The sequence below is a fragment of the Akebia trifoliata genome, chromosome 15, assembly GCF_017979445.1.
Source record: "Akebia trifoliata isolate Shusen 1 chromosome 15, ASM1797944v1, whole genome shotgun sequence".
Classification (NCBI taxonomy): Eukaryota; Viridiplantae; Streptophyta; class Magnoliopsida; order Ranunculales; family Lardizabalaceae; genus Akebia; species Akebia trifoliata.
In genome coordinates, this window is record NC_141389.1 from 22,803,185 (window position 1) to 22,812,975 (window position 9,791).

The 9,791-nt window shown below is 36.7% G+C and overlaps 1 pseudogene; it reads left to right on the forward strand.

Annotated features, from left to right (window-relative positions):
- Positions 1 to 296: 296 nt before the first annotated feature.
- On the forward strand, positions 297 to 3,943 carry LOC147384649 (receptor-like protein kinase HERK 1 pseudogene; annotated as a pseudogene).
- Positions 3,944 to 9,791: the final 5,848 nt, after the last annotated feature.

Consider the following 9,791-nt stretch of genomic DNA (forward strand, 5'->3'; position numbering starts at 1 on the left):
ATGCATCTTAACGTATGCCCTTGGGCACATGTCTACATAAGATGAGGAGTGCAACTTTTTCTTCTCTTCTTTTTGGGAGTGCAATCAGACAACCCAACCACTTAAATCACCAACACGTGGCGCATAAAGGAGAACAGAGTAGGGTTTCAGCCCAACTCTCGAGAGTACAAGAACTGACACTGTGCGTAATACGCGCTACGCGGCTACGAATTGGGCACCAAAGTCTACTTACTGTAGAAAACGACAAGTAAAATATCCGTATTATTGAGGATTTAAGAACCTATTGTCACTGTTATTTGCTTCTTCTACTATTGTATTAGTAAGTAAATCTCAGTCTGAAACTGTCATTTCGCCATTAAAGAAGAATAATAAAAAACTTCTCTTAAATTCTTTCTCTGACGAGTTTCTTACACCCATTTTTCTCACCATCTCATGAGTCTCGGCTCCTCGATTTTCATACAAGAAAAGTCATCTCTTGAAAAATAGCTGGTTCTGTTCCAACTTGAAGGACTATTATTATCTCTGGTTTCGATTTTTTATTTATTTTTTGTTTAGTCTTAGAATTTTTCAATCAAAAGATAGATTGAAAAAGATCTTGGTTTCTATCAGTTCCAGACAGATCTGGGTTTGAAAGATTCCTAAGAGATAAGGTGTTTAGAAAAGTTAGAGAACTCTTGAAAGGGAGAAATTGTTCTGTTTTTCCATCTGGGTTTGATCGGGAATCTTGATTTCTCTTTGAGAATCTGGGGTTCTTGAAGGTATAAATGGTTCTGTTTTTCTATCTGGGTGGTTGTTGATGGAGAATCTCATATGATCTCAAAGGTTCCACCTTTTTAACACTTCATCAAAATTTCTGTGGTGGGTATTTAATTTCATTCGGGGTTTTTTGGTTATTGAGAATCTAGGGTTCTTTGAAGGGAGAAATGGTTCTGTTTTTCTATCTGGGTTATTGGTGATGGAGAATCTTGATTCGTCTTAGTGAGAGCTCAAATGATCTCAAAGTTTCCTCTTTTTTAAGTCTTTATCATTTTTCCTGTGGTGGTTATTTAGTTTCATTTGGGTATTTTTTTTTTCGCTTACTGAGAATCTAGGGTTCTTGTGGTGCATCTTTAGTAACAAAAAAAAATCCAGAAGAGCTGAAAGATCCCATCTTTTTCATTGTTGGTATCAGTTTTTCTCATGATGGGTATCGGAGAACTTAAATTGTTTATATGGGTTTTGTCCATCTTGTCTTTGATATGTGGTTCCATTGGATTTGATCCTATAGATAATTACCTGATAGATTGTGGATCACCCAAGAACACATCCACACCGGATGGTCGGATTTTCAGTGCAGATAACTTGGGTTCCCGATTTCTATCCACCCCCAATAACATTTTTGCCGATAAAAATTCGAATTCTTCCTTTAACATGACTGATCTGCCTCTTTATCAAACTGCTAGAATCCTCAATGGAAACTCTACTTACACATTTCCGATTCAAAAACAAGGGAGGCATTGGATTCGTCTTTATTTCTATCCGTTCGTCTATCAGAGCTACAATATGAGTAGAGTAAAATTCTCTATTTCCACCCAATTCTCTGTTCTCCTCAACAATTTCCAACCAGGGAATGATCCCACGATGAAGGAATTCTCCGTGAACATAACTTCGAACAATCTCTTGCTTACCTTCTCCCCACCCGACAATTCTTTTGCTTTCTTAAATGCCTTAGAAGTTGTTTCGGTCCCTGATGAGCTCATCACCAATGAAGCCCAGTTTATTACTTCTCGGACGAAGTACCAAGGTTTGTGGAACCAAGCACTAGAGACGGTTCAGAGGGTCAATATGGGTGGACCATTGGTCTCCCCACAAAACGATACCTTGGGGCGCACTTGGGTTCCCGATGATCAGTTTTTACGGCACAAAGACCTTGCAATATCGGTATCAAAGATCTCAGCTGTCAATTATGTGAGTGGCGGGCCTACTCCGGATATCGCTCCTCCTCCCGTATATGGAACTGCAAGAAAGATGAATTCAGAATCTAATCCCAACAACATTTTCAATGTGACATGGGAGTTTGATGTGTTTCCTCGTTTTGAGTATCTGATTCGGCTTCATTTCTGCGATATAGTGAGTAAAACAACTACAGGCTCTCTTGTCTTTAATGTTTATATAAACTCTTGGAATGCTATTAGAGATCTCGAGCTTAGTAGTTTCAGTAACAGCTTGGCCACTCCATACTATGCGGACTTCCTTACAAGGCCAAGTGAGAGCACTAAACTTAGTGTAAGTATTGGCCCTTCAACTGCTTTTTCCGATGTTTACCCAGACGCCATTCTAAATGGATTGGAGATTATGAAATTGACCTCGGTAACACCGTCTTCTGAGTCAAGTTCGAAGAACCACGTTGGTATGATAGTGGGTGTGATCATTGGGGCATTAGTCGCAGTAGTTTTGTTTGTAATTCTCTTTGTGGTTCGCAGAAGACGAAGATTGGCACGCGATCACGATTCAAAGAAATGGGCTCCTTTCTTCGTGAGTGGAGGGAATTTTGACAGCACTGGAAGGAAGTTTTCTAATGGAACTGGCATTAATAGTGTCTCGGGCTTCGGGTACCGCTTTCCTTTTGCGGCATTACAAGGGGCTACAAACAACTTTGACGAGAGTTGGGTTATTGGGGTTGGTGGTTTTGGGAAGGTTTACAAGGGAGTTCTTGGAGATGGTACTAAGGTGGCAGCGAAGAGGGGTAACCATTTGTCCCAACAAGGTCTTGCGGAGTTTAGGACCGAAATCGAGATGTTGTCTCAGTTCCGCCACCGCCATCTCGTCTCTCTGATTGGGTTTTGTGATGAACGGAATGAGATGATCTTAGTGTACGAGTACATGGAGAATGGAACCCTCAAGGGTCATCTCTATGGCTCCGATCTTCCGAGCTTGAGTTGGAAGCAAAGGCTTGAGATATGTATTGGATCGGCTAGGGGACTTCACTACCTTCACACTGGTTATGCAAAGGCGATTATCCACCGAGATGTTAAGTCGGCAAATATCTTACTCGATGAGAATCACATGGCCAAGGTTGCTGATTTTGGGCTTTCGAAGGCCGGGCCTGAGATCGATCAAACCCATGTCAGTACCGCCGTAAAAGGGAGTTTCGGGTATCTTGATCCAGAATATTTCCGAAGACAACATCTTACAGAGAAGTCAGATGTGTACTCCTTTGGTGTGGTTTTGTTTGAAGTACTTTGTGCAAGACCTGTTATCGATCCTTCCCTTCCAAGGGAGATGGTGAACTTAGCTGAATGGGCAATGAAATGGCAGAAAAGCGGGAAGTTGGAGGAAATCATAGATCCACAACTTGTTGGTAAAATCAGACCCGATTCTCTAAGGAAGTTTGGAGAAACTGCTGAGAAATGCTTGGCCGACTATGGTGTTGATCGTCCTACAATGGGAGATGTGTTATGGAATCTGGAGTATGTGCTTCAACTTCAAGAGGCAGAGATACCTAGTGATTCAAATGGAAACAGTACTAACTTGATAGGCGAGCTTTCTGAAGAGGTCAACAAGGTCGAGACTACTGTTAGTGCAACACAATTGGAGATGTCAAGCGTGGATGATCTTTCGGGTGTTTCGATGAGTAAGGTTTTCTCAGAGCTAGTGAGAGCTGAAGGGAGGTAGACAGAACATAGAAGATGGCCTCTCTATCATGGTGAGTCTCTTCTGTACAGAAAGAGTTCAAATGAGTTGTTTCAGCCCTTTGATACAGCTAGTATACCTCTTTGATCTATTATGGTTTTGTAATCAGCTACCTTGATTGTGCGATTAATTACGTGCTACTTTGTTCTTTTTTTCCATTATTTGTTTTTTGAACCTATATGTTCACATCAGATTATGGAGGAGTTATTTCTTTATAGGGTATGCTTTCTCATTTATGATAATAAACACATTCTAGTGAATTTTCTCGGAACATCTTTTAACTCTAGTTCTTAGAGGAGGCTTGTGAACTTTGTGTAAATCATTGTGTAATTGTGTAATTGTGTAATTGTGTGGATAAGACTTTGAATATACACATGTGATAGGGTATTTATACTTCATATTTACTCTTAACTAGACTTAAACTACGATTCAATGCCAATTTGGTGATCAAGAATCTTCTTACTTAACTTGAGCCCTGCGCTTTAGTGCTGATCTGATCGTAAGCTGAGAACTCACTCCGATTTCCAAAATGTTGTTGAATTGAGTCACATGTGGTGATTGAATTCTTAAAGTAAAACAATTGACTTTTTTCTCAAGAGTTCTGATTTGTGAGATTTGAAATTCTTGATGGCCATATTTAGTCGTTGAACACATGTAAACCAAATCAATTAATTGGGAGCAATGTGGAACTTTTTTTTTTGGATTTGTCGCTTGTGATTTCAGTTCATTAAAAGCTTGAATTGCCGATAAAAGGTGGTTTAACGTTGATGTGTTTTGCTTCATCACATTTAGATGATTAATATGCAATCACTTGGAAGAGAAGGTTCTCATAACATAGTGCCTTCAGAGCCACAGTTTCGAGGTAAGTTGAGTCAGTTTCGAAACTTGAACAGCAACAATCCATCTATGTACTTGTCATTCTGGTTATTTAGGAAATGTGCGAGTTCTTCATTTGGTTCTCTTTGTCCTGCCCATGAAAACTTGCTTTGTGGACATAATATTTCGATAGATGTCTTGAATCTAAATAGAGATTGATCACCAGGGATATGCTCACACACACACACACACACACACACATGCACACATGACTTGGGTGGGTTGGGGATCAACCTGTGCCCAACCCAAGCGTGACAAACACTAACCTGCAACCTTGCCCAACCCGACCTCGGACATGAAATGCTCAACCCGAACCCTACCCAAGGCGGGTTAATACATTCCTCATTAATACTATGTAATTTAGTTTTAATAAGGGTTTATATGAAAAAGTGGCGTGTAAAAGAACTTAAAATTTACAATTATTTTTCCTAAAAGTGTGTTTCAAAAGTTTATATACTTAAAATTATAAGCAAAAAATTTAAAGAGAAGAAAAATAATAAAATTTATTAAAATAATCAATTTTTATTAATAATCGTAATTTTCAAGAAAAGAAAAGTATTTAATGTTGTAGTATAATCATTGTGTGACAATATAGAATTACACTTTAAAAAAACATTAATAACGAAGAGTTATTATTTATCTAATGAAAATAATCACATCAGTTTTGATATATAGATAATCAAATGCATACATATTGAAATATGAATTATGAGTGTGAAAGAAAACAAAGATAATATATATTTTTAAATTATAATGATATTAAGTTTGGGTTAAGATAAATTGGATTGGTCGAAGCCTATGCCTGTGCCCAACTCAATTTGAGTGGGGCATTTTTTTTTTTGTTGCCCCAAACTAGAGGCCGAACCCAAGCTACTTATGTCCGGACATGACCTAAGGATGAGTTCAACCTAGTGGGTTCGGGTTTTGCCCGCCCAAGTTGCAACCCTAACATACGCACGCACCCACGCATGCACGTGCTCACTCTATCATTGTCTTTTTTCTTGAGACTCCTCCGAGTAATGGAATTTTGGTGACATACCCATGAGATCCAATAGTGTTGGAGTCAGACATCTTCTATGATTCTCTCTTTGCTTCTCAATTTGCTAGAACATACTTGCATTCAAAATCTATATGATAAAATATAACGGTGGACCCTCTCTTTGTCTCAATATAAAGAGGGGTTAATCCAATCTCGCTACGAATCACAAGGAAAATTTTTAATTTTATTTCTTTCATCTTCTCTTCTTTTTTCAAGAATACCCTTGTAACTTTATTGTCTTAGTCTTCTACATCCCTTTCCAAGAATACCTTTCTAACTGTATTGTCTTTCCTCTACTACCCCAAAGAGGATCAGCACGGGCAAACTCTAGTGCTATAATATGCAAAGATTGACATGCTCATCCTATCAAATGGAGACGTCCATCTCAATCTTCTTTGGTGATTACTTTATGGTCTCCCATGTATTAAGTATTGTCGAGATTCCAATGCCTTTACTACAAATGCTTTCTCATCTCCACCAACTCCAGATTAATGCTTTATTATCTTCTTTACATTTGGTCGGAACGAAGTGATGGTAGTGTGTCCACTCCATGGATTGAATAGCTTGAGAAGGATCGAGTAGAACTAACAATGGAGTCTCTCATGCATCTTTCTAAGATAAGTGTTTTACAAAAATGGCCAAGCATTTTACTAAAAAATACTGAACCAGCCATGTTTTTTTACCAAAATGACTTAATATTGTACGGTCACATTTGCTAATGTATCCTTTAATGAATCTAAAATATATCAAATTATCCGTGCAATGATCGTTCATTGGACAACCATTTTCATAAAATTTACATAAAAAAAATTTAGATTTCTTAGTAGGTTTCAGATGTCTTCCCTGTTTTCAGTGATCGCTGGGCACTTATTAGGATGCATTGTTAAGATGGGTTATAGGCCCTTAAACAGAGAATTTTTTTTAATGGGGTGACAAAGTCAACAGAAGTCAAGTTGGCAGACCTCATCTTGTATTTTGCGGGGCTATCATTAATTTTGCCAATTTATTGGGGTGTAAGACTAAATTACCTTTTATTATTATTTAATGTTCCTTTTAGGAAAATAGAAAATAACTGTAATATTAATTTGTTTAAAACGAACCCCTAGCTTGATTCAATATAAGGCGAAGGATAAAGATAAGAATGGTTTTGAAATACCTCCTCAAGTTTTATTGAATATGTGAGACACCCTTGTATTTTCAAACTGATGATATGTATCACCCAACTTCACTTCACCATTCATGACTGATAGAAACACGAACTCGATACTCGCTCAAAATCTCTTCTCAAAAACCTTCGATTTTTTGTCTAAAAAATCTGTTATGTTCTTACTCTATCATAAATTATGTTAGGGTGATTTAAACATATCCCCTACGTTTTGTTGAATATTAGAGATACCCCATATGTTGTGAAACTGATGACATAAATCCCATGATCGTAGTCTTCTAAATAGATTAGGTGAGAAAAGACTCAAATGCCCCCATCTTCAACCTATCTAGCCAAAAATTCAGATTTTTCTCCTCAAAATTAGTCATCTTTAACATTTTTGAATAAAATTTTTAATCCTCATCATCTATCTAAAGATTTTATCTACTTCAAGTCTTTAACCCCAATTCTTAAGGTAAAATACAATTTTTGAGGAAGTATAAAATGTTGAAATTTCAGATAAAAAAATTTAAGACTTTTTACAAAAGGAGTCAAGTTAGAAAATGATGGATGAAAATAAGGTTGAATAGATTAAAATTATCCTAGAGGTTGAAGAGCTTGAACATGATTGGTTTCGGAAAGAAAAGAAACAAATAAGATTAAATTTTTTTTTTTGAAAATGATGGGATTTTGGATAGAAAAATCTAACGTTTTATTATAAAGGGTTAGTTTTAGGTTGAAAATGATGAATTAAATATAAAGTTCAGTAGATATACCATGGAGGTTGGAGAATTTAAAATGACTACTTTTGAAAAGAAAGATTTGAGTTTTTGACTCAAGGTTGAAAATGAGGGCATTTGAGTCTTTTCTTCTTAGTATATATAGAAGAGTAGGTCAAAGGATGGTTGTCATTAGTTTCAAAACATGGGAGGGTATCTGTAATATTCAGCAAAACACATGCTGCATGTCTAAATCATCCATTATGTTACCCCATTCAATTTCAGACTTCTAAGGGCTTGTTACCAATATTAAGGTTAAAATATTGCTATCCTAAAAGTTGAAGATAAGTTGAGCAAAATCAGAGATGTTTTTTTTCTTCCAAGATGATGTTTAGGTCATATTTTATTGAGTCAAGGTGGAGTGACCTTCCGAAAAAATGCATCTAAGGGCATGCACGCGCCACCACGTCAAGATATCCCTTGTGTGTCTCCAACTGAGGTCACTTTAGATCAAGCGATATGGTTTTAATTTGAAAACAAAAAGGATATCTTAACATTCACCAAAATGTGGTGGGGTTTGTCTCAGTCATCATCGTAATATATGTAAGACTAATAATTTTCTTATTTGAAAATTTTCACTCGATCTGTACTCGGTTGACATGGCAAGTGCATAGAATCATAGATCTTTTTCCTTGTGTATCTCGAAGAAAAAGATCTATGATTCTATGCACTTGCCACATCGATGGAGTACAAATCGAGAGAAATTTTTGAGTCAGAATATCACGACTCTATATATAATTAAAGATAACATAAGCTAGGAAAATTGCTAACTCAAATGATGTTTGACCTAGTGTAAGAACATACATGGATGGGAAAATATTCAAGAGATTCACAAGAAATGGATCCCTAGGAAATTTGGTAATGATCACTAGGAAATCTGAGAGTGCGTAGACTGTAGAGATATGTAGGTGGTAGGGGTTCAACAAGCAGTCGCCAACACCTATGCGTATCGTGTTCCCAAGAAAACAAATGATAGAGTGGCCATAGGTGTAGGGTTGGTGTATTATAGTTGTAGCGTGGGCAGCCGCATTTCTGTTGTTCACATGTGCTATCCACTCATGTGGATTATACAGAGATATGGGCGTAACAGGCAGAATGTTTGATGTAAAATACTCTCTTTGGTGTCTACAAGGTTACAACCTCACAGCCCAACAAATGGACCCCATATATAACCCTTCTTTGACCCATTTTTAGATGAAAAACACTTTTCTTACTAACTTAGTAGTTAGTAAGATTTAAGCCTCACCAAGGATCGTTTCTAAAATGGATTACCACGTTGGTAATTTAACACCACAGCCCTCTAGATTTCATCGAAAAACTCATATCCAAAATATTAAAAAAAAAATCATTTTTTTTTTCTTCATCCATTACAGACGAGGGTATTTTTGTCTAAAAATATGAGTTACTGTAGCAAATAGTCCTATTTTGAGTATTAAAAAAATGGTCATTTTTTACCATTGACATTAACCCATGGAATTTTTATGCTAAAAGTCCTATAAATAATTGTCTATTTTTTAAAATATTTTTTTCTCATTCAAATTTAAAAATAAAAATAAAAATTATCTATGTTAATTCTTAATGCTTACTGATGGGTATCAAAATAGAACCTAAATTGAAATTTTATTGAGGTTCAAATTCTGGGTACATGCCGGACCAACCCCACCTTGACACCCCTATCTCAAGAATAATGTTGAAGTGACCTCAGACTGGAACCTCATATCACACTTCTCGTTGGGAATGAAGACATATCAATTCAAGAGAAGAAACACATAGATCCATTCAAGGCATGCCAATATGCCATCATTTAAAAACAAACACAAACGTAGTAATTGAGATTTGTTATTTTGAAAGTTATGTGCTAAGCTGGTGAACCAATGGGATGATGCCATATGTATTAAATGAGCAAAAGTGAGGAAGCGGATTTTCTGAAGCACATGATTCCTGTAACACCATGTAGCACAGATCCAACAAATGAAAGAGAGCTATCTTAGAAAAACAATTAACATTCAGTCTCTTGTGATCATGACCTAGATCTGATTTAAAAAAATTATCAAAAAACAATTTTTTTCCTTCAAATCCTTATCTTCGAAAATGAATAGCTATTGAAACCACAATATTTTAAGTATGAAATCTAATTATATGGCTGATGTGGTGCTCTTCCAACTGTTGGATCAGTGCTACAGGGTGTTATAGGAACTGTGTGCTACAGATGATCCACTTCTTAAATATGAGTCGGATCCTGAATATGAGTATATCTTTAGATCTGACCCATGATCAGGCA